At 39.6% G+C, this 25,638-nt stretch overlaps 1 long non-coding RNA gene across 2 annotated transcripts; it reads left to right on the forward strand.

Moving 5' to 3' along the window:
* Positions 1-1,508: 1,508 nt before the first annotated feature.
* On the forward strand, positions 1,509-10,959 carry LOC143694140 (uncharacterized). Of its 2 annotated transcripts, none has more exons than XR_013182410.1 (2): positions 1,509-3,595; positions 5,146-10,959. It is a non-coding gene; the product is annotated as an uncharacterized LOC143694140 (long non-coding RNA). The 2 variants fall into 2 exon arrangements; XR_013182411.1 differs by having other exon boundaries at positions 10,548-10,959.
* Positions 10,960-25,638: the final 14,679 nt, after the last annotated feature.

Here is a 25,638-nt window from a genome sequence, read left to right on the forward strand (position 1 = left end):
GCTGCCTCATTCTTGTGCAACACTGATATTCTGTTCTGCCTGCCTCACCGCTTACTATTGAAATATATAGTGTTTACAAGCATCAAAAAAGTAAAATCCTTACACAAGAATGAGAAGGCCATTCAATGAGAACCAAAAAGAAAAAAGGAAAGTTGAAAGATTTAACTGCATGCGGGTTCAAAGGAAAAATACTGGATCCTATGCCTCATCTTCTAAAAAGAACTACAATTTTTGCCACCTTATTTAAATTGTATTTTGGAAAAATTATTTCAGAAAAATCACTTTAAGCTGCTTGAATGTGTTTTTCAATCATACAGACAATTTCTAAGTCCTTTTGCTCAAGCATCAGGCCTATGTTCAAAATAATGCGCCCAAACACATCTCTCTTGGAGATGAAATTCATGTGTTTCTTGCCTTGCCCCCAAACAAATGCTTTTGCATGAGTCATTTATTGTGGAACTATTAACCCTCATTGAAATGCACATCTAAACTGACACTTAACCCTGATTTTTTTTAGCAGCGCATGAGGGTGTGGGTGATACTTATTTGGATAGCACCTTGCAGCCTGGAGGCTTTAAAAGTGTTTTATTTACATAATGTCTCATTTATTTTTTAAGAATTACACTCTCCCCATCACTGCTGTGATCTTTTTTGGCATAGAAAATATCCAGCAGCTGTTTATCAGCCTACAGAAATGCTGTGTAATAAGAAGTAAAAAGAGATTGTGCATCTAACTGTAACCATGGAGTGAGTCAAGAGGGAGAACCATCACGAGAAAAGAAGGAAAAAAGCAGTCACTGGTCCAAATTTCATTTTTACAGTCCTGCAGGTCGCTGGTAGACAGAGAATCTGATGGGGAAGAAACCCATTCACTATGTTTCCACCCATGATTTGTACAGCCCTGCTGGTCACTGGCAGGCCCGGTGCACCAAGGCACAGGAACCATCCTGGGCACTGTGTAGGGAGCAGTGTTTTACATAACCTGAGAAAACAAATGCATAAGCCAAGATTTTGAGAAATGACACATTCTTTGGCTGTGGAATAGAAGATATTTTTAAATGGAGTGGAGCCTGTATGCTTTTTTCAGAAGCGGGTACCTATGAGGGAATGAACACTAATTTCACCTCCTGGTGCACCCAGTATCAACCACAGGAGAGTCCAAGGAATGATTTGCAGGACAGAAATTGCACAAACCTTTAGAAATTTCACACCTTCTGAAATAGTTTTCAGGTTTTTTATTGTTTAAAATATTCTTCTTCACCTTTGATTAGTATAACAGCAGAGCAGAAACATCAAAACTTCATTAGCCAGAGTTGCTGTGTGATCTTAGAGTTTAAACATATTATATTACTCAGATGTGTAGTGAGACAGATATTTATAGAGCAATAGGAAAAACACTGCTGTATCTTACAGGTAGGAGAGTATTTGTGCATAGAGAAAAGTGAAAAAAAATTGAGTTGTGAAAATTGTAGCTCTTGCTAATTATAAGAGACAGAATTTATGAAGTGTGGTATTAAATCCTGGGGGGAATAACAGAAACTTTATCAAAAATAATACATTGTTCAACATACAGTATAAATAAACATGTTGAAAACCAGTTCATGGAAACTTCCCTTGACATACAGAGAAAAGTGAAAATTAACTGAGCAGACATTGGGATGTCAGGCTTTGTGGATTTGTCTCTTCAGAAGGAACATTTGGTAACAAGTACTTTGCCATTTATCATTATCAACTATAATTGAAATTGGGGCAACTTGACACTTTGTTCTGAGAGTGTGAAAGCTGTGTCATCAGGTATTGGGCTAACACAACAGAGGGCCTTAATGTTCACTGACAAGAAAACTATGGAGTATTTAACACACTTCCTCATCAAAACTCTAGGTAGGTTATTAAATATGATGGTAGAATATCTGTGTAGAGGAAGAAAGAGCCTCAGCTACAGATTTGGTATCTTATTTAGTAGAGCATCCCTTGCAAAGGTCTTCCAGGTGCTTTTGTCGCAGATACACACCAATAATTCTATTTTGGGATTCAAGCATTAGTCAGACATATCCAACTGATTACAAGAGAATGATAGAATATCTAAATTCTAGAGCACCAAATCAATTTTGCTGTTACATGTAAAGACTAGTGATTAAGGAAAGACAGAGTTACTGTTTGTAAATTATTCTAGTTCTCCAGGATGAGGTTTTTTTGTTCAGTGGTTTGAAGAGTGGCTGCTCTCATCTATATTTCTTGTAGAAGGACATGATGGCTTGCTGTGAGCCTACAACCTGAAGAATACCAGCTCTTTAGCTGGTTTTCCATTTCTAATTTGGTTTCTACTAAATGCTTTTCTTCTTCACCTATCAGACTCTTCTGTTAATAACAACATTCAGATAAACTACGAAGACTGATCTAGAACGAGAACTGCACAATAATTTCAGCATATGGTCTTGAAATTTAAGGATGACATATCTGAAAAAGAGGTCTTTAGTCATCTCAGTCACCAAGATCCCCTCTACAGACAAGGGAAAGGGTTCATACTTCAGGAAGGTCATGCCTTCCATCTAAAGGCAGGGGGTTAAAGTACCTTTCAAGGTGCCTGACTCTCCTCCATCAACTGTAGAGGAGATCAGATGACAAGCCTTCACTATGTGTCTGAGCTTTTGGTCACTAAAAATAAGATAATTCCCCAGCTGAAATGAGACAATTCCCATCTTTGGAGTCCAGAACTGCTCTTTATATGTTCTCTCCTGGTGAGAAGGAGAGTTTGGATAATTAGCTGTGCTGAGGGAGTGGATTAATCTCAACCAATACTGAAGAAAGGTGTGGCATCTGTGGTTCCCTCATTTCAAGATACAGAAACCTCCAAAGGATGAAATGAACAGAAAGATGGGGTGGATTTTTCTGTGACGATGTCATCCTTATTATAAAGAAAAATATCTTTTGTAGTCAAACCTCTAAATGGTGAAAGTTAAGTGAGCTGAATCTCATTAATGTGACAGCTCAGACTGAAATGAGTCACTCTACTGGGTGTTAGTGTCAAAGTGGGGGGGCTGCAGAGGTGGCCTCTGTGAGGAGAGATCAGGGGCTACAGCCCATCCCTACAGGCTCCAACAGACATCCTGGCAAAACATGGCCAAGCTGTTGGTTCCTCTGGAAAAACATGTCTAAAAATGGGCAGAACACCACAGGGAGAGGAGGAAGGAGCAAAATTGTGAGAAAAAGCAGAGAGAACACAAAACATCATATGAGCAGGAGGAGGAGGAGATGCTCCAGGTGCCAGAGCAGATATCCCTTGCAGCCCATGAAGGATCCATACTGCAGCAAAGGAAAAATATGAGAAGGAGGGAACAGAGAAAGCAAGTGCTGTGTACTGACCAAAATAACCCAGCCCTGTGATGCAGGGCTGCAGCAATGGAGAGGAGGGTGGAGAGAACCTAAGTCTGAGAAAAGGGGACAGAAAAGTGGTTTTTAAATGTTTGCATTTTTGTTTTCCATTACTAGAATTACCAATTATATTTTGGGGTTTGGTGGTTTGTTTTTTGATTTTTTTTTTCTTGGAATATTTCAGTTAATTTTCCCAAAGTGGAGTCTGTTTTGACAGTAACTGGTAAGTGAACTCCCTGTCTTTTAACTTCTGAGATTTTTTGCTTCTTCTTATTTTCTCCCCCACATCACCAAGGGGGTGGTGTGAGCAAGCATCTGGTGGGTGCTTGGGTGTTAGCCAAGGCTAACCCACCAAAGAAACATTTACCTTTATTATTATAAATTAACTTCATGTGCCTTTCCTAGGGAAGAAAAAGAAAAAAATAATTCAAGTGTAAAATGTTGCTTTGAAAAATACAGTAAAATTCCACATATGTTACCTAATACATGGGAGAGATATCTAAAATTCAGATAATGACAATATTTCCTTTTCCCAGATATTTCATGAGGGAAGATTAGAATAGTCTATGAGAAGGTGAAACAGCTTTGGCAATATCAAAATATTTCCAGATGTATGTGCAGAATATGTGAAAACCTATGCTAATGTATGCACGAACTCAAGTGACTGTCAGATTTGCATTGTAAGATGAATAATTGAATTTGGAATGTATTTTACATTCAAAATTCTAGTTTTCTGATTTTTCACTTGCTCTGGAGTAACAGAAGAGCAACAGCCTTTTCAAAAACTGTAATAAATCAACTGGATTTTTGGTTTCGATTTGGGGAGACAAAACATTTAATTTCTGATTTCATCTTTTCAAGAAATATTATAATAATTTTTACTTTAAAACAGCTACTCAAAAATGTTAAAACTGGTCTTTTCTATATCATTGCATTTCTTTCCTAAATGAAAGGCTGTCAGTACTGACATGTATTAAAAACATGTCATGGTGAGTGTATATACCACTTCATCAGGAAAAAAGCTTCTGTTTAAAATATTCTGCCTGACAGACCATTTATCTCAGGCCATCCTTTTAATCCTCTCTGCCATCGAGGGCAGAGCAGGTTTTCTGTTCAGAAACAAGATGCAGTGGCCTTCTTGGTCGTTGTCACAGAAGTCTCCTCCTCGGCAGTCATGATGGTTACATGGCAAAAGCTGTAACCTTCTCTCAGCTGTGCCTATTCCACTTTCTACTAGGACTCCCACCATACTGGCAGGGCTGCATTCCTTGTGAGTCTTCTTTATCCTTTTCTCACTGAGATTGAGCAAAACCCCTTGTGCTGACTTTCTCTTGAGTGTTAACCATGGTATGATGTTTTGAGAACAGGAGCACCTTGCAGAGAGTGTTCACCGAGCGCTGTCAGGTACAAAGAAGGTATTCAAAACAAACTTTTGGGTGGCTCTTTTGCATTTCTGCCATGGCTTTTCATTCCTTGTTTTAGGCCAGGACCAACACAGCTATTCTGGAGTGCCTCAGCAAACATATGGTGTGTGTGCTGTTTCCATCATTAACCAGCCAGGCGGCAGGGAACGAGCGCCTGCTTGAAAACATTGTGGGAATGGGATTCCTGGTTCTGGGAGTGCAGGCGTCTGTGACTGAGGCTGTGGATATACCTCCCTGCCAGCTAATATCTAGACAGAGCCAGAAATTGTGCATTATAAGGCCTAAGTATAATTTTGACACACATCACCTGTTGATTCTCTTCACCACTGGTTATATTTTCTCTTGTTAGAGACATCTATTCACAGAAACAAGCACTCGTACTGGGCTTTTCCAACAGCGGTGCTGGTGTTACAGAGCTGACATGTTGTGTGCACCCTGCCAGCTTGTTGACAAAAAGAGAGAAAAATGTAATTTAATACAGATGTTTGAGTGCAAAAAGTGTCAGCAACACTTCAGCCTTCTTTCAGTCCTGTCAATCAAACATATCCTCTCCACCAGATAAGTTAACATGCCCTGAAAAAATGCCTGCTTTTGACAGGCATGTGTGATTTTTTTCTCTGTTTTTATTCTCTGTTCCTTTGGCCTATTCAAATGTCTATTAGTTCAGAAGACTACAGCCCTCCTCATTCACTCTAGTGATGAACTCAGATGAAGTTGTGGCCTCACCCCCAGGGCTTTAAAATCTTTGGGTGTAAATGAGTAATTTCAGCTGCACAGCGGATCCCTATGTACATCTGAAATCAGTTTTAAGTGTGAACATATCAGATAAATATTTTTGCCTTTTTGAAAGTTTGATCTCAAACCATTAGTTTATAGACCCTTTTTAAAATGTATTTACACTTGAAGAGATGTGGTCTTCACAACAAGTTCTGACCTCATCACTACCTTTTCCATTTTCCTGTCTTTTTGATAACTAACCGTGTCTATTTGTACCTCGTAGCTTCTGTAAAACATCCCATTTAAAGTTGTAAATGAATCTGCCCTTGAATAGATGTTATACTTTGGTGTCCTGAACAGGAAACTGATGTAGGAATGCACATTATGTGGATCAACAGCAGTTTAGCTTTTTTTCACCGCACCTTTTTGTTATTTCCATATAGATAATTTTTATTCTCTCATTCATATATTTTTAAAATAGGAAAAGAAATATGTCTGCTGTGAGTTTCTAGCTGGTGTGATTTCTCTAGTACTAATTTCTGAATTCAATATAGCTAGGCCCCCTGTCAACAGGTAAATAACATCTTTATGAGACTTTCAATCCAATTTCTAATTTATAATGTTTTTCAAGAAAGAAAGTGGCAAAGAGAGTCAGCTATATTTGACCTTGCTTATAGTGAATGCTTGTAACTATAGGGAATTTGAGATCATCCTGATGAGCAGGAAGATTTATTATCTGTTCAGTGAGAATTCCTAGGCTGAGCTTTCTCTGCCAATAAACCTTGATATTCATCTTGCCTAATTCTTTGTGAAATTAATGCAGAAAATTCTTAAGGCAAAAAAAGATCATTTGACTCACTGTAAATTTATAATGAGTGATACAAGATGAAGTAATTTGAAGGGGGTAGAAACCATTCTGTTCTATGCTGGTTTTCCTGGATTCCATGACAAGGGAGGGAAGTAGAATGCTGGGCCCAGGATAGGTGCATGGTTTTGGCAATGGCCAATGAAGTTTTCATTCTGCTTCAGACGGAGCTGTCCTGATGTGAAATTTTGTTTTTCAGCAATGTATTACAGCATGACCAACAGTGCTAAAAATATAGCCACTGTTAAAAATATAGCCACTGTTAAAAATATAGACACTGTTGCGTGCAGAAGCCTCATTAGGATAAAATTTTATTAGCTAAGTGTGTCTGGAGAGGAGTCCCAGAGACTCTCTGGACCCCACAGGACTGGCCAGAAAAAGGAACTATAAACCTGTCTTCAAAAAGATATACTTGAAAAAGAGAAATAGAAGACAGAGATGTAACTGTCACTGGAAACCATGGCAACAGGTAGGGAAATCTCAAAAGAGCAGAGAATGCAGGAGCATGTTTTAAGACTAAAATGCATTAATCTCTTCTCTATGAACTCCCTGTCATCTAGGGAACTGTCCTTCTGCAGCCTGCAAATGTTCACATTGTGGAATGTTTTGGAAACGTGTTAATTTACTTGAAAGATTTCAGATATGTAATTATGAGGAGGTATCTACACAGAGTTACTGCACTGGGGTGAAGATATACAGATAAGGCAAATGAGCCCCAAATGTGCTTTACAAAGCTCCATCCTAATCAATCATAAGAATACCAGATGTGTCCCTGAAAGGGGAATACAGAATCCTTTAGGGTCAGGTAGCCTCTTCTATCAGTGGGAAGCCTGTCCCTGTGTCCATGCCAGGTTGGTGGGTGACAGGACCCATGGTCACCCAGTGTGTGCACACCTTTGTTTCTCTGCACTGCCCGTGACTCCAGTTGCAGTTGGCAATGAGTGGAAACTTAAGTGCCTCCCTGAGATCTCTCAAGTTTAAGGAAATTGATTATTAATCATCCATTTATTTCTACTCATCTTCCTCATTATTATAGCAGGACAAAATTATCATGTTTTAATTTATGGAGCTGTGTGTAACATTTGTCAGTGTCTTGCTACTTTTACTCTCAGAAATATGACACCACAATCTTCTTTGCTGGTAATATTTTGAAACCATGTTACATATCAGAACTAAGCACAAAGTTTCTGTATTTTTAGTGGCATAAATGATCTCTCTTGGAATTTTTTGTATAAAGATGATAAGACATGTTTCTCAAAACATATAAACACCATAATCCTAGATCTCTGGTTTATATGCTTTTGAAAGATTTAACATGACACTGAAAACACAAGCATTTAAAAGAGAATGAAGCAAAGTCAATATATGCACTTGCACATAATTTTCTTTTTTTCCCCCTATATTACAGAAAACCTCCAGCATTATTAAGAAATTGTTTAACTTCTTAAAATGCTTCAAAATTATAGATTGATGGATGAAAAGTCCAAATATTTGTACAGAAAAAAATTCATTCAAAGAGTCTGAGAAATCATAGACATGAAATACAAAATAAAGAACATATTGCTGGTTTTCTTTTTTCTAGTAATATTCAAGTTGATAGATCATCCAAAGATTTTACCCAATTTAGGGTGGGCAGAAAGTCATCAATATTCAAGAGATCATAAGCGTATTGTGGCATTTAAGCTTCCCTTTGGGTATTTTGTTCCTGATCCATGTAGATTCCTAAATATCTCAGTGACTCCATCCAAAAACCCATGTTCATCCAAAAGAATAACTGATATCCTGATGCTGACCCATCATCATTCTAGAAGAATTGCTGTCCCCCAGATAATTTGAATGTATTCAGAATCAAACAATGTAAAATTCATTGCAGTATGCATGCTTTCAGACAATTTACGATTAGAGAGAAGTATTAATGTGCTTTTATCTTTTTCATTTGTTTATTTGTTTCTTCTCACTGAAGAAATCTGACTGAAGGTTTTTGAATGGGTTGCCATTCTTGCTGACTGTAAATGTTTGTTCCTAGAGATTTTTGTCATGCTACTGTCTCCCTCCAACCTTTCTTTCTTTACACAGATATCCTGTCTTTTGTCTTTGTGCTGATGGTAGCAAAACATGTCTATCAAGTAAAATCCTTTCCCTTAACATTTAATTATCTTTGAATTTGTGTTGTGATCATCAATTGTTCCATTGACTGCCTCCTCTAAGACTGACTGAGAAAATGACATGTCCCACTTGACAGCCTATTTTCCAAAAATAACAACATGAAAAAGCAAGAAAGGTGGTCCTAAACTGTGTTAAGAAGTCCTGCTCAGCCTGCAGTTTAATAGAAATTCTGTCATGGGACATCTGGGAGCTCAGTTGAATGATATTTTTAAAACAGCAGGAGGCCAGTATTTTTTTCTGGTGAGTTTTGATGAAATAACAGGTAAAATATCAGCTCCTTTTGAAATAATTGGGAGGTTCACAGTAGAGATCAGTGCTGGCTTTTATTCAAGGGAAAACTCAATATTGAGTGTTATGCCTTGTGTCTTCAGGACACAGAACTGATCCATGCTGTGGATCACTCATGGTCACTTTTTAAAATTTTATTTTAGGAACTGGTCCGCCTCCATAATACTCACAACAAATTCTGAACCTAGACCATTAATCTGGTCTTCTCCTGGCTCACCTAAGTCAGGAGATCTGTTTGCCATCGTGGCAGCAGCACGTCCCAGCACCCGAGGTGTGTGGGTGCCAGCAGCAGTGTGTGTTGGTGGAGACCCCCCTGGAGGGAACAGCCCAGGGCACAGGCCCCACAGCCCTCCCAGCATTGCCAGGAGCCAAGTGCAGCAGGCTTCAGACAAGGGTTTCTGCCATCAGCATGCCGCAGGATTGCTGGTGAAACATACCCAGCATCTGACTAATTTATAAAACCCACTACAACTGGTCAGGTGACCGATCCAACGCCAAAAGAAAAACAACATTAAAAATTGGGAGAAAATTCCTAAAATAGAAAGTATGAGCACATGTCTGCATATAGCTCGACAGATGGCATCTCTTTAAACAGGGTTTGTCCATATGGCAAGCAAGTAGATTGAATCTGAATGCTGTATAGGATCCCAATGGAACAAAACCCAATTTTTTTTTAGTTGAAGAGTGTACGCTATATATCTCACTTATGCTTCAGATGACAACATAAGCAGTTTTATGCCATCAGCTTCTGGCTGTAGCTGCAAATAATCAGAGAGAGGGAAGAGATGAAGAAACATCAACTTAACGCATTAGGAAACTCTCTGAGTGAGGGTTTGAATAAACATAAATGAAGAACAGGAAAAAAGAGACATTCAAACCCTAAAGAAGTTTACATAAACAGTTTAATAATTTAATACTTGGCTGAGAGAAAATGCCATTACTGAGCTGCTCGACCACCCAGTCATTAGCACTGACAGACAGCAGAGTCCTGCAGTACCAAAAAGCCCATGTCAGTTCAGAAAGGCTGCTGAGGACATGAAGTTTCTCTAATACAGCAGGTGTGTGCCCAGGTAGAGGAGATTTCTGAATCACAATAAGAACATCCCTTGTCTATTGATCCCTCACAAGAGCTTTAGTATTCAGCTCACACACTGGTTGCTGCTCCTGAGCTGCAAACCCTTCTCAGCAGAGATACTCCAGGCACAGAGGAGAGGTTGTAGCCGAGGATGTATTACCTGCTGTGGCACAGGGATTACACTGCTTACACAGGAGGGAGCCTACCTGGCAGCCTTACAGTGCAGGAGAACTGGGAAGAAGCCAATTTTATCTAGGGAGAAAACTTTAAATGTAGTTTCACCATCCATTTCAAACCAGAAAGTTTCCATTCCCTTTGAAAGGAATCATAGCAAGGCTATGATGCTTGAAAACAAAGAAAGAGGATGTATCAATATGAAATATCTTTATTTTAATGGAATTTAATTGATGACAAGTTCAATCGATCTCACTTACTCATTGGCATACAAAGTATTGAAAAATATTTCTCTTTTTTAAGAAAAAAAATAGAGGTCAGTTTAAATATTTCTTAGCTGAATAAACATGTGTCTGTACATTTGGTGAAAATGCAAATTAAATATAAATAGTTTATATATTAAATGTTCTGCAGTTATCTACATTTTCAATTCTGTTTAACAAATACTTATTGTCCTCTTTTACAGACAATATCATCTTTGGAACCAGGAAAAGAGAAAAGGTTGCATATGACATTAAGGAACTTCTCTGGGAGAAAATATGCCTGAACTCACCTGTAAAAAACCAAAACTGGCTGATGTCAAACTGTTGTGCTTTTACAGCTATACTTCATTACTGAATGAAGTAAGTAAGACTGGACTATCAAAGAAATTGAGAACAGAACTTTATTTTCAGGCCTAAATTTTTCCTTTCAAATGAAACATGATATCTGAGCACATTTCTTGTTATTTGTAACCACCTTGTGCCTGCAGTAAAGCCTGAATACACAGCTTGCAGCACCTGCATACTGTCTTGAAGACTTTGGAGGCATCTCGAGGGCAATAAGATGTCTATGCAAATTATGGTGGAAAACACTAATAAAAGCCTGTCTTCAAAACATCATTAAATTATTTCTGAGTCTCTTTTTTCTGAGTCCCGTACAAGGCTAGAATGCATGCAGTGAATGAGAATCCAGTCATTTACCATTCAGCTACCAAATCCCATAAAGTCTGATGAATTTCAGGTTCCACCTATCCCAATTTTTATGATTCTCCACAAGTATATAAGGCATAATTTTATATTCTTTAGAAAGAGACACCTCAGAACAATTAAGAGGCTAGTGAAAGAGCTTGCCAAACCACTTTCAATCAATTACCAGCAGTCCTGGTTAAATGGATAAGTCCCAGTTGACTGGAAATTGGCAACTGTGATGCCCATCTACAAGAAGGGTCAGAAGAACAACCTGAGGAACTCCAGGCCTGTCAACCTGACCTCTGTACCAGGGAAGGTCATGGAGATGATCATTCTGAATGTCATTGTGTGGCATATGCAGGACAACCAGGAGATCAGGTCCAGTCAACACGAGTCTGTAAAAGGCAGGTCCTGCTTGTCCAACCTGATCTCCTTCTATGATAAAGTGACTTACTTATGAGATGAGGGAAAGGCTGTGGATGTTGTCTAACTAAACTCCATGAAGTCCTGACACTGTCTCCCACAATATTTTCCTGGAGAAACTGGAAGCCCAAGGCTTGGACGTGTGTACCCTTTGCTGGGTGAAAAACTGTTGGGATGGCCAGGCCCAGAGTGGTAATGAAGGGAACTAAATCCAGCTGAAGACCAGTCACCAGGAGGGTTCCCCAAGGCTCAGTACTGGGGGCAGTCCTATTTCATATCATATCTTTATCAACTACCTGGGTGAGGGGATTGAGGGCACCCTCAGTCAGTTTGCAGTGCAGACACTGTGCAGGAGTGTTCTTCTGATGGATGGTGGGAAGGGTCTGCAGAGGGATCTGGACAGGCTGGATTGATGGCCTTGTCCAGCCCAGGACCATTGTATGAGGGTCAGAAAGGTGAAGTGCCAGGTCCTGCAATCAGGTTGCAACAACCCCATGCAGCAGTTCTGGCTGGGGACAGAGTGGCTGGAAAGCTGCCTGAGGGGAAAGGGACCTGGGGGTGCTGTTTCACAGCTGCATATGAGCTCGCAGTGTGCCCAGGTGGCCAAGAAAGCCTGTGGCATCCTGGCTTGTGTCAAGAGTACTGTTGTCAGCAGGACCAGGACAGTGATTGTCCCTCTTTACTTGGCACTGGTGAGGCCACAACTCAAATCCTGTGTTCAAGTTTGGGCCCTTCACTTCAAAAAGCTCATTGAGGTGCTGGAGTGTGTCCAATGAAGAGCAATGAAGCTGGTGAAGAGTCTAGATCACTAATCTTTTTAGGAGAGTTGGAGGGAGATGAGGAGGCTTAGAAGAACCTCTGCTCTCTACAACTACTGCAAAGGAGGTCGTAGTGAGGTGGGGGACAATCTATTTTGCCATGTCTCAGATGAAAGCATGGGAGGAAATGGCCTTAAGTTGCACCAGTGAAGGTTCAAATTAGATATTAGGAAACATTTTTTCACTGAAAGAATAGTTAGGCATTGCAGTATGTTCTCAGGGAGGTGTTGGAGTTGGAAAGCTCTGGAAGTGTTCAAGAAGTGTCTGGATGTGGCTCTAGGGGAAATGGTTTAAGTGTGATTATGGTGGTGCTGGACTGATGGTTGGACTAGATGATCTTGAAGGTCCCTTCCAATCTTGGTTATTATGTGATTCTGCAAAGAATGGGTGCTATTGCTAACTATAACTACCATTAATTATCAAAATTAGTCATCAGCCTACTGTTACATTTTTCTCAAATCTTTCCTGTTCATCAGACACAGAAAGTATATTTGACCTTTCAGACTAGAAAATGGGCTCAGGAAACTGTTCATCTTTTCAGCACAAAGAAGGCTGAGGATTGGTAATTCTATCCTTCCCTGCTTTATTATCTATAGAAAGAGGATGTAAACTTGGGAATGTATAACAGGCTGGTGAGTCATGCTTATTAACAGATATTTAGCCAGGCTCATTTGCTTAACCTTAATGCTTGTCACATGTCTTGCTACAAACTTCACTGTGCATTATAAAGGATTTGACATCATAGAAGTAATTATTCCAAAATGATCCTGATAGATTAAAAAAAAAAAAAAGAAAAAAAAGAAGGTAATTTGGTCCTAAACCCAACATTCTCTAATGAGAAGTTTTCTGGGTCTGCAAATCCATAGTCATGTTTTATTTATAGCCTGCCTGTGATTCATCATTAGAGTTTCTTTCAGATTTTGAAACAAAAATTGTTCTTCCATGCACGAGTGTTTTTAGATAACCACAGCTGCTCCTCACTAGCTGCTCTTTCAATAGCAGAAAGCCTAACACTAGTATTCTTATGCATCTTTACTCTCTCTGCTGAAATTCAAACGTATTTCAACACACACAATCAATCCTATTGTAAGGAATTCAGGCAGCAGCCACTGCAGCCAGCATTTAGCTTGTCAGCAAAACCCCTTTTCATTCCAAAGAGGAACAACTGATGGAATGAAACTTTGCTCTTGGCTAGAAAGCCTTGAAAGGATTGTGCTGTCCCAGCTCTGCCCTGGCTGTGCCAAAATGCCTCTGAAGATGTTTAAAGCAATTGTTAGAAACTCTGCTTGGTAGGCAGCAAAGAAAGGCAGGATACTGCTTAGCCCTTCTGCTGCTTTGGCATTGAGGGCTGCAATTTGAATTTTTCTGCATATTGCTTGCTGGGTGGTAAAAAGATCAATGGTCTAAAGTGATATGTCATTGAGAAAATTATTTCTGGAGGTTTTGTGGTTGCAGTTAACATTTCTGTTCTCTTGATTTAAAAGCTTTCTCTGCAAATGGACAATTTTACAGGTTGTTTAAGAAACAGAGCTTGAGCTAAATATTTCTGGTAATCATGTCTCGAGGATAAATTTTGGTCATCTCTGTACACACATTTCTTCCTATGCATACCTAGTAAGGTTTGTTTCCACTGGGATAAAACCCTTAACTTAAAACCCTATGTGCTCTTTCAGGATCTAATCAGACTTGAATTAAGAGAGACTCTGAGTTAACGACCAGCTCACCTCCTCGGGCATTTCTTACTGTGTACCCTCACAGACAGTGCTGGAGAGGTGAGGCTACAGCTTCACACATATGACTGGCACAGCCACATCAAATGGAATTGGTTTGCTGTCTCCCCTTTGCTCATCTCGCTGTTGGAGATGGGTACAAATAAAACTCTAGATCGATGCCAGTAGGGGTGCAGAGGTGATTGAGTGACAATGTAGTTTTTACTGCACTTGCCGCATTTTGCGTGCTGAAAACAACTGAAACATTGTGGCTGTAATCAGCACATCTGGGGAACTCATAAGATGAGTTTGTAATCTTGGCCTAAGGTTGTAACATGAATGCTCTTGCCACTTATACTACTGGCAGCTGACTGCAGTCTGGCAGCTTGGAGAAGGCAGAAAAAGCTTTAGGGAGTAGTCAAGTGGATGACTTTTGACTCTCTGTAAATAGAAAAGGAAAAATTGAGGTTTTTGAGCAGTCCTATAACCCCAGTATTTGCAAGTCTGCTATGTCATTCCTGTGGGCCACCAGAATACTTGTCTCTTTCAAGAATATGTTGGTTCCTATTTCAAGAGTATTGTGATTATTTGGACCTACAGAGCAAAACGTGTCATACTGCATAGGTACTTTGCCTACTGCCCATAAAAATAACATATACACCCATGAAAGTAGAGCAGCTTCACATAAATTTTGCTTTTCTCATTTTGAGCTACATGTTCATACTTATTCCCTAAATATACATCTGAAAAAAAAAAAAAAGTCATCAAGAATAAGAGATTTCTTTTCAACAGAGAAGGTATCACAGATGAAATACTCATACTGGGATCATATTTCTGCTGTTGGTAATCCTATATTCAATGTGTTTGGGAGGCATTTTCTATTTGTTTTGTATGTTCTCAGTGAAAAACACATGCATAATTTCTATACCTCTTTTAATGTGTTTTCAGCATAAGCCTGTTTTCTATAAATTTATTTCCTGTGCCATATTTGTATGGAGATTACCTCTTAAATATGCTAAGTGGAGAGGTCAGAGCTCTCTTTATTTGTGAAATGAATTAGTGTTAGAGTTTCTGTATAATTCCAACACTGAAAACATGAGGGAGGGAGGGAGAGAAGTATTTAGAAGAACCCAAAGAAAAGTATTTTGCATGTCAAAAATCAAAGTTGAGTTTTGCTAACAAAACTCAGCTTTGCCAAAAAATTCCATGTGAAGGAGTTAGTTTAAGCTAAAATATAAACTCCTCTCTCTCTGCCTCACCCACTGCAGAAAATAGATTATGTATTTCTTTAAAATGTGACCTTAGAAATCTGAACCTGGGAATTGGTGTTAACTGGGAGAACAACTGAAGGTCTTTGAGCTCTGATTGGTGTGGGTAAAGATCTGTGTGTATTTGGATACATAGATGGAACTGATCCCATCTTTGCTTTGCTCTCTTCCCATTTCACAAGACAGAGTTTGGGCTGTCCTGCTTCTCCGAACAGACAACGAAGGCTCTGAACATACAGACCAGCTCCCTCCCTCTCTCCCTCAATTCACATTCATCTCCTGGCACCTTTAGCTCTTCCCTTCTGGATATGTGCACCACTTTCATGACTGCTACTCTGTGACTGATCATATATCCAGGGTTTCATGAAAGCTCTGATCAAGATTTAGTTTACAGTGATACACAGTGGTTTACAGCCAGGGGAACAGGGAAGTCTTGCCTGCAAATTTATGACTTTTAAAGAAAACCAGGTTGGTTGCCTTTTGTGCATGAGGAAGGCTTACAGTAATCTTAAACTTAGATGAATAAGAGGAATGATGAAATAGGCATCAGTTTAATATGAAGAAATGGACTGTTTGAAAGAGAGGGAAAAATTGAAGGATCAAGAGGCAAAGAATTGCTGATTGATCACCCATGATGACAGAAAAACAGGGGAGGGGACAGGAAAGAGACAAAAAGTAGAACAAAAGAGTGACAGTCCCTGTAGAGGGAATAGCAAATTTGAAAGAGAAAGAAAGACCAAAGGAAAAAGATAGAAGGCTTCTGATTGCTCTTTTGATGATGGTAGTCCTTTTGTTACAGGAATCAATAAAATAAGTCTACTTATCTAGCATCTGTGGTGATTTAAATCTTTACAGCCTGGGGGCTGCTTTTTACCATCTTCTGTTGAAGGTTGCCCAGCTCAACTGCCCCAGCAGAGCAGAGACAACAGCAATGGACTCCCTTCATCCCTTTGGCCATCTGGCAGTCTGGGTTTGATGGCCAAGAGTGATAAACTTGAGTTTAACTACATGACTTCTCACTGAAGTAGATGGGATCCATGGACACAGTGAGTAAAGCAAAAGTGGTTCATACACATGAAGAATAAACAGACAGGGTCCGTGCTCCATCACTAAGCCTGCAGGTCCAGCAGATAAGGTCCATGTCCAAAGTTCCACCAGACAGCACTGTGGGAACCTCGGGCAGAAGATTGGTTTTTGCAGCCACAACAGTTCAGAGGCTTTTGAGGGACTCATACGTCTGTTAGGTGACAGGAGGTATTCCAGTCAAATAAATAAGGTGTTTCTTCACTGGGAGCAATTTGTAGGATGTTGCCATGCTTTGTATCCATTTATTAAGAAAGAATTGAAAAAAGACATAGTTTTTTTATTCTCAGTTTGTGAAGCATGGGAGAACCAAATGAAAATTGCACTGCAGCACAGCTAACTCATTTACAGAAGGCTATCCCCATTTCAGGGCCTTTATATGGAATCTCTGTGAAGCCACAAGGGTGAAGAAGAGGGCCTCAATAATTCAGTTAGATTATTGTATTAAAAATATTCTCTGAACTATAACACAATTAAGTCACTAGAGGAAAAAATAAAAGATGCATTAGACCAAGAAAATGTATTACATTATGATTGGTACCATAATTCCTGGGAGCAATAAATCATAATCATATATTTCCTCTTTGAAAGCCAATGGATATGCTGTCTCTGCCTGGAGCTCTGGTCAAACTTGTATTCTACAGAAAATAAATTAAAATTTTCTGAAGTTAAACTTCTGAAAAGAAAACTTTTGCAGGCTGGATATTTTTCTTTAATATAACCAGTGTATATGGTTAATTTGCATGCACTGGTTTGGAAGCTCCAGCTATTTTTAAAAGTCATCAAAGTGATATATGCAATCATGTGAGAACAAAATATAATTTCATCATTTGTTCATAATGTTCTAATTTTTTTCCTCAAAATTTTGCTGAAAGTGATGAAAAATGAATTGGTATTGAATATTAGGGTCAAAATTTTCAAATTTGAGCGCCTAAAATTAGGTTTCTAACTTCATATTTAAATAGCTAAATATAAGTAGCCTGATTTTCAGAGCTGCTGAGCAATCCCAGCTGCCACTGAAATCAGTGGGAGCTTTAGGTAAATACCAGATTGCCTATTTAGGCTCATTATCATGTAAAGACTAAATAGGGATTGATACACTTTAGCCAATGTTATTAAAGAAGGTTGCTGTGGTAGAGCAGGGATCTGTAGAAGGGCACAGAAAACTCTTGGTGAGTTTCAGAGGCCAAGCTGCTGCTCATGTGGGCACAAACCTTTCCTAAAACACCTTGCCCATTGGCTTAAGCCATAACAAAGGGCCCCGTGCCACTTTTGAATGGTCTCTGGGAACTAGTCAGCAACTGCTGTCCTAGAAAAATCATTGTACCAATCTCCTTTACTGTCTGAAGACTTTTCTTGATGTAGACGCTCGACCAAACCTTTTCAGCTTCCTTCCATTCCATTCTTTCAAACGCAAGGTGGCTATTTCGTTTCTCCCTATCCTGTTGCTGATGTCTGCCCTCCAACAGCACTCTCCAGCTGTGCGTGGGCTCCTGCACGTCTCCCCATCCTGCTGCCTGTGTCAGAGGGAGAGGGGCAGCCCTGCAGCAGTGCCTGCTTGCATTTGTTCCATGCAATGTGGTCTGGGACAATAGCTCCCACCCTGGGATGAGAGAGGCTTTCTTGCACGGGCGCTGTGCTGGGCCCTGCACTCTCAGACTATATTTTGTGAAGTAGTGCCATCTGATGTTGTTGGTTCTCCATAATGTCCTCAAGCCTCTTTCCCTACAATAAAGGTTGTATGATGTTTATCTTTACTCCTCATGGCTTTGGAAGCCACAAAGCTTCTCTGAACCCTCTGCAGAGCCCAGGAGGAGCAGGTGCCCAGCTGCTGGCCTTGCTCTCTCTCTCTGCTGAGCCCTGCAGCGACTGGATGCTGCTGATTATGAAACAAAACAAAAGAGAAGCAGCTTCAATTGAACAAGCAATTGATGCAAAGATCAAAGAGGAAGCTAACAAAACACAACTTGAAAGAGAACATTCAAAGCATAAAGCAGATGCTTTATTTTCTCTACCTTGTGGTACAGATACAGAGAAAAGCCTCAAGTCACTGAAGTCAACATCTGATCTGACAGAAGCCAGGATTCCACATCCAGTGTTTCAATCCCTGGTTTATGTCAGAGGTGCTACATTCTTCACATGTTTTGGGTTTTTTGGTTTGGTTTGGGGTTTTTTTTTGTCTCATTCCACTTTATTTTCACAGCCATGGGAACTCTGTTTTTTAACACAGTCTTTCCTAGGAGTAAGATGGATATTCTGTGTGTAAACCCTGGTTTCATCAGGCTTGTGACCTTCAAGGGTTATATTTCTGTTTAGCTTCTGGAACCTCATTTGGCTATCATGGTCTCAACTGAGGTTGCAACAGGATCTGACAAAATATAATTTATGCTTTAGGTTTCTAATATTCTATTTGAAGATTAATAATTTCACTGGGCATCAGTTTGTAGTAAAGTCTTCCATATAAAATATCTTCTTTAAAAAAAATAAAGGAAATACTTATTAGTTAACCTTTTTGGTAAAAATACAGAGAAGGACTGTAAATATTTCATAAGGGAAAAAAAGTAAAAAAAAATTGTGTTTATGTTAACAAAAAAAATCAAATTCATATAAATGAGAAGTTTATATGCCTCCATGCCTGGGAATAGGTGATCCTTGGGAGAAGTGGGAAGAGCAGACTCCTATTTTCATATCAGTATAACATTCGGTGCTGAAAGGAAGTAAAATTTGTACTCAAAGTCAGTGGACAAATTGCTCAACTTAAAGACATTGAATACAAAGAAAGCAGAACAGAATGTTTTGAAGGCATTTATAATCATCACAGCGTGAATATTGATGGAAAAAGATGAGGACATGAGGTTTTCTGAGGTGCCTGAGTGAATTATAAGCCTGAGAATCACTGAATTTGAATGATGATTTGAGACACCTGCCTGGTGTGACACAACACTGGGCAGTCACCCCTGTGCTCTTCACAGTTGGCCCTAAGGTATTTTGACAGGAAATTACCACAGAGAGTCAACACTGAATGGAATAATGTGGATTTCTGACAATAAGAGGGGGGCAACTTTTAGAAGAATTTCATGAGACACTTAGAGAGAAAAAAAGGTCTGGAAGGAAGAAAACAGGGAGTAGATAAAAGAGGCTATATCAACAGTCTGTGGCTAGAAAGCTTTCAATACTTTTTGTCGGTAAACATCTCTGAACAGGTTTTTGTGACACATATCAGATATTCAGAGTGAATTGCCTTCCACTGTTATTTCCAATAATGGTGATAGAGATTATATTTTGATACAGTAAGTTATGAGCAAGTATCTTGTCTGAAAAGTGTTATTTCTTTTAGTTTTCATTGGCAATATTTTCATCATTGCCGCTAGACTGTATTGCCTCCCTCTCATACTACTCCACCATCTCTTAAAAAATGAGTCTTTAGCACAAGAGTTTCTGCCTCTCCCCATCCTTTTGCCCCATCCCCCACCATTAATTTCCCCTTTCCTGTCACATCCTGTCTCCAGTTCTGAGGTCTGTGGACTATTATCTGCCTCTCATCTCTTCAGTCCCTGCTATTTCAAGCTCTCTTTCCTCCTTTATTTCTGTTCTCATTATCTCAGCCTCACCTTCAACTCTGCTGGCTCCTGTCCCACTGCCTGCAAGCATGCTCTTGCATATTCTAGGTCAAAATAAGGCTTCTTTATTCAACTTGCCCAGTTACAATCCTATCTCCTTCCTCACCTTTGTTTTCAGCACTCTAAGGCCCAGATCCAAGGATCTATTTAGGCTCCTAACTTGTCCTTGAATGCCTAAAAGTATTCTGAATGCAGTACTGCCTCAGTTTTCTTTTCTTAGCTCTCATGATGACCTTTTAAATGTCCCTTGTACCTTGTGACAGATGAATTACTTTTTTGGGAAATAACGTTTGCATGCTTTGGTTCCTTATGGAAGAGACACTGTAACAATTAAGTAGGTTGCACTTGTGCTCCTATGGCCCCAGCATCATTCCCCTGGTATTAGCTACTTCCATGATGGGGCTGACAGGAAACTTCTTACTACATATTGGACTGGTTGTCAAAAATTAGTTCACAGAAATAAAAAGAGAAATGAAGAGTAATTTCCAGGTTCATTATATTCTCTCTCCATCAACAAGAAGCCTTCCCATTTTTTAACAAGATGTATGGGGTATTCAACCCTTCTATAAATTTGCAGTCAAATAGGCTCCAAAGCTGAACTAATAGGACAATGACATACATGACTTCACAATAAGTAGATCTTAGGTTTTCTAATAAGTTTAATTCTGTGAAAGAAGTGTTCAGGACAGAGAGGAAATGGTAGCAGCTGGACACAAAGAACAGAGACAAGTGGAAGGAATTCAGCCAGCAAGCATGGAGAAAAAGACATTCCTTCATGGGGATTTTGGATTGCATGGGTAGAGCTGTTGAACCACTTGAAGGCTGTAGCACAAATTTCAGAGGATCCAAAGAGAGGATCTGGGTGTTGTAATGTGTCAAATCACAGCATCTTTTAATGCTGCAACCACCTAGCAGTACTCACAATGCAGCATTTAAAACCCAGCTTGAGGGTCCATAAACTGGGATTCACGAAATCCAGCTGCTGGAGAAGGCAATTGGGAAGTGCTGTGCACAGGTCAGAGGATTTGAGTACTTTTCTTGCTTATTAGTCTTTCAAGTCACAGGCACTTGCAGAAAATTATCCCATCCTGTTCATTCCTTTGGGACTAATGTTGCTGAACTGTTTGCTGGAGTCAAGAAAATGATAAATCCAAGTCCTTAGTTTAAAAAAAAAAACTACAAGGAATTAGTTTTGCTTCCTAAAGCTGGCTGTGAGGAACATGAAGACCCTCAGCAATACCAGGTAATTGGTGTTTTCCTTATTAGCTCCCTGGCTTGTCAGAAGCTGGCAGAAGTGCTATAAACATCTGAGCTCTGTGTTTACACCTCTGAGGTCAGCCAGCCAAGGTTCCTTCTTTGGATTCAGCTCACAGATGTTATTCTCTTAGTTGTGCCTGACAGTATTTTATGTTTCTTAACTTCGCAAATGAATGGTTAATGGCCTGGAACAAATTTTGGAAGGACACCTAAAAGAGAGCAAAACTGTAGAATGATGACTGCTCTTGGTACAGGCAGCAGGACACTGATTTTCTCATCTGGGCTTCAGGAGCTAAAATGTTCCTAGTACTGACTTCCCGTGCCTGCCCATGGCAATGCTGCACACAGAGGTTAACAGCAAATCTACCAGGAGCTTTACAGTGTCCTGTCTCTGAGCTGACCTCGTCAGTATAACCTTAGTTTGATTGTTTCATCTTCGACTCCACAGCTGGTTGCAAATCACCTACTGTACAAGTGGGGCCATCAGAAACCCTCATTGCTTTCATGTCAATCTACATACAGTGGTTGATGATCATATTTTGGAGTTTCTTCACATTTTAGGGGAACAGAAAGCTGTGCTAACTTTCTTCAGTAGAGCATAAAAATATCTTCCTCTCATAGAAATGAGACATAGCAGCAGATAACTATTTAAGTGATGTCAATAGCCACATTTTCCTTTTAATAATTTAGACACTATAATATGATTTGCTTAGCTAGATCACTTACTCCCTGTGTATCATCTCAGATCAACCACAGAACCAGAATTTATTAATACAACAGAAGAACATAAAATATAATTTTCTTCTTAAAAAATCTATTATAGTGTCAATACGTTCAGCTGACTTTGGGCATGTGAATATATTTGAAATCTGCTATTAAGGCATGATCAATCACTGAAATCCAGTGGTATACAGAGTAGGGATGGAAGAAGGGGCATCCCATGGTGGTGTGACCTAAGACACAGTGGTCACAACGGAGGGCATCCTGGGATATTTTAAAAGGTCCAAAGACAGCACTGAAATTTTTGTCCACACACTCCAGCAAAATTCAATTAAATTTTGTTGAGCTGTGCTCACTTATTCTAGAAACCTGAACCAGCAGCCTTTCAGTGATGTAGCAATAAAAGCTGTCCACCTTGCATGTCATAGAAGTCTAGTCCGGGAAGTAAAAAGAAGAGAGGGAAAAAATGAGAAATGGATCTGAGATGAAAGAAAGGAAAATCGTTCTGTTTTTTCCTTTCTTGCCTTCCCTTCTGGAGTGTTGCAAGGACCCACAGAAGGTGGAGTCTGGTGTCACACTTCACCCTATGGAGGCTGGGTTTGCAGCTGCCCTGGAAACATCCCTCTTGCTGCAGGGTGAGCAGTGCTGGGCTTGCTGCCAGTGAGAGGTCTTTGTTGTGATTGTGCACTTGCTTGAATTATGGGCTCAGTTCTTCCCTGTGCTTGGCTGCTGGGTAGGGCCCATGTGCAGGAATGCTGAAGAAGCTGGCAGCTTTACAGATGTGCTGGGATTCCCACTGTGGTATGGACAGCAAGTCAGGGCTCAGCTGGGCACTTGTGAAAAACAGAGTCCCCGTGCCAGGTGTCTGGCAATACTTACATTCTCCATTGATCTGAGCAAGTGACACCATCTTCACGGATATTTAGTAAACCAATTTTGGTAAAATCTGGAGAGCAAAATATTCTAATGAGACATGTTTGCTTAACCTGGCATACAACCCTCCTGGCTATTGGATGGACAGACCAAGAATAATTTCTTCTGCTTGTAAATACTGACTGATGTATACTCAATGTGATTGTGTGCATTTATTACTTGAACATTAACAGTGTAATTCTATATACAAGTATACAAAATATGTCTATGCATATATCTTTGTATCTCTTCAGCCATTAATGTACTCAAGTCAGGAAAAAAAAAAAGTATTTTTAAATAATATTCTATAATTTTTTCCTGGCTTTGGCTCCTAAAATCACATTAAAAACAATAATAAAAAGCTGAATATAATAAAAAAGTGATGGACAATGAGGTCATGGAAAGAAAACAGAATTTTGTCATTCAATATGATATTAAAGAAAAAATTGCCTCAAAATCTGGGGGTTTTTTGCTTTCTCTTGTGATGGAAGGTGATAAATGTCAATGAGCTTTCAAAAAACCCACTAGATTCATTGGAGGCAATAATGTGAAAACTCTGTGCAACAATAAATTTGGAAAGTTATTTATTCTTGGGATTGAAGTCTTAGGCTGCAGGGGTAGCAGCACTTAAGGTTCTCACTTGGCTCATTTTCCCTGAAAATGGAAAATAAATAACTCTGTGACTAAGCCTTTTTGATCTCCATTTAAAATCCTAAAATAAAGGCTTTTAGATGCAAACCAGTTCCTCTACAGTAGCAAGCTCCCACTATCACTTACTGCAGCCTCAACCCTTTTCTGTGGCACCCCAAATAAATAAGAGGTAAAGTACCTCCATTCCTGGGAAGAAATTCCCTCACAGTTGTTACACTAGTGCCAATGTTCTGAAGTACCTGAATTTTTAAGGTGATGAAATATCTGGGGATCTGGGATGTATGCCTGAGAGCTCTATCCATTAAGGAGAATGGACAAGGCAATAGTTTTTATTGTAACATCTTTATTTTAGGCACTTGGCCCTGCATCAGCACCATTGTCCCTCACAGCCAGGTGTGGCTGTGCACCTCCCAAGCTGGGGAAGAGCCCAGGGGAGCCAGCACAGGAGTGCAGATTTGCATTAGCCAGAAAGGAGGAAAAGAGTGAAGAGAATTGGATCTAAGTATAATATTTGAGCCTTTATTCTAGCACTTCAATCAGGATTCATAAAACATCACAAAATGAAGTTCCCAGGCCTTTTCCTGGTGGTGCCTTTTTATGAGCTAATAGGTCAGGCATGGTAGTGGGATGTAGGAGATTGCATTTCCATTAGTTATTTCCTTCTGCATTAGTATTTACTTTCATATTTACCACCTTCCAAAGCATGATACAAACAGCAGCATTATAACTCCCCTCTCCTTCTGCTTAATTGTTTCATGTGTGGTTCATTACCATACATCATATGAATGGATGCAAAAAACAAGGGGCACAGTTTTTTATACCTGTGGTTGGGGCACTCATTTGGAAGTGATGAACCTTGGGCTTCAGTTGCCTACTCCTGCTAATGTTTATGATCTTTATATTTAGTCATCACTGAATAAATGTATTATTTCAGTGCTTCAGAGACAAAATTATCTAATAATGAGTTGCTCCTAGAGTGCTTAGAGCACCCTAATATTCCTTTTTTTTTTTTTTTTTGGAAAAGATAGATACCTAGAGTTCCCAAGTACCTTTTCTGTGAGGAGCAACATTTTTGCTTTTGGAGATGATCTTTGACCTCCTGCCCCAAGAACAGAATTTGAAATTTTGCAGCTGACAATCTGCAAAATATCTAAACACTCACAATATTATGTGAGTGTTTATTTTCCAGCAGGATAAAACCAAATAAATAATTACAGACAAAGTAACTTTTAAACAGTAGGGACTCTCCTATGATACTGTTATTTAGTTCATTTTATGGGTTCTGCATCAAAAGAAAAAGATAATTTATCAGAGGAAGTCGATGATCATTTATCAGAGGAAGAAAAATGCTTAGCTGAGTTCAGCCCTTGCTAAACGCCTTCTCTGATTTGGGTTGTGCTATTTTTGATGCTTTGTTATGTTATTTGATATACATAGCTTGTAAAGTACTTGAAAAAGGTGAAGCCTTCACAGAAGTACTCTCAGTCCTGTAGCATCCAAGGTCACAGGGCTCTCACAAATAGGAGAGTGCAGATAAAGAGAAGCTGGCATGTGTCCTGGAAAGATCCTACCAGTCGATCAAAAGAACAGACTAAATCCCTAAGCAGTCAATTTCCACAGTTCAGAAATTAGGGGTAATTGAAGCTTGGGTTGGTTTTTTTTTGTTTTGTTTTGTTTGTTTGTCTTTGAATAGCTGAGACAGCAATAAATAATGAAATAGGGATGCTATCCTGTGTATCCAATGGAGATGTATGGAGATGGAAGAATGAGAAAGAAAGAGTAGAAAAGCCTCATAACAAAGTATTCCTATGTTTTTTTCTCTCAACATCCTCAAGTCTGCAGACCTAGTCCTTCTCCTGGCCATCTCTGGGACCAAAGTAGCAGAACACAACACAAGGATTAGTGCCAAAACCAATTTGTGTACAGAGAGAGGCAGGACCTGCAACATCTGTGCCAGTCCCAGACTGCTACTATGGAAACTTAATCCACTGACTCATGGCTGTGTCTGCTGGGGAACACAGCAGCTGGAGCACCCTGGAGAACCTGTGAGGGTTGTGGTGTTTGCTCCAGCTGCTGGGTGCTGCAGTCTGCCCTTCTCTAAAGCATCCAATGCAAGTTGTAAGAAACCTGGAAAATCTCCATGGAT

This window comes from Agelaius phoeniceus, chromosome 5 (assembly GCF_051311805.1).
Source record: "Agelaius phoeniceus isolate bAgePho1 chromosome 5, bAgePho1.hap1, whole genome shotgun sequence".
NCBI classification, from domain to species: Eukaryota; Metazoa; Chordata; class Aves; order Passeriformes; family Icteridae; genus Agelaius; species Agelaius phoeniceus.